The sequence below is a fragment of the Poecilia reticulata genome, linkage group LG5, assembly GCF_000633615.1.
Source record: "Poecilia reticulata strain Guanapo linkage group LG5, Guppy_female_1.0+MT, whole genome shotgun sequence".
Taxonomy (NCBI): Eukaryota; Metazoa; Chordata; class Actinopteri; order Cyprinodontiformes; family Poeciliidae; genus Poecilia; species Poecilia reticulata.
In genome coordinates this window covers 6,648,341-6,648,743 of record NC_024335.1, presented here as the reverse complement: position 1 = coordinate 6,648,743, position 403 = coordinate 6,648,341, and positions in this window count along the sequence as shown.

Below are 403 nucleotides of genomic sequence, written 5' to 3'. Positions count from 1 at the left end.
TATCTTTACTTGTTTTTGGGAACAATATCCACAACCTGACCTTAAATATTATAATTCAAAATTAAATTACAATTAGGCAATGCACAATTTTGTCTAAGAGAATTAGCAGATTTGTTTTAGTTGTAAGTTTCAACTATACTTTGCCTCAAAACGTATTGACACCCCTTTAATTTTTTTGACCTTTCTTGTAATATTTCAACTTTATTGTATTTTACAGAGATTTTTTGTAGCAGACCAAATGTTTTGCATTATTATGAAGTATATGTAAAACACTTGTATGTGTGGGGTGGAAACAAAGCAACCATGTCTTAACCAAACATGGTGTTGCTATGAGGATCCCTTTCTTCCCCCTGGTGGTGGTCAGATTTGTTGGGAAGATGGATGCAGCTAAAGAGTAATCATA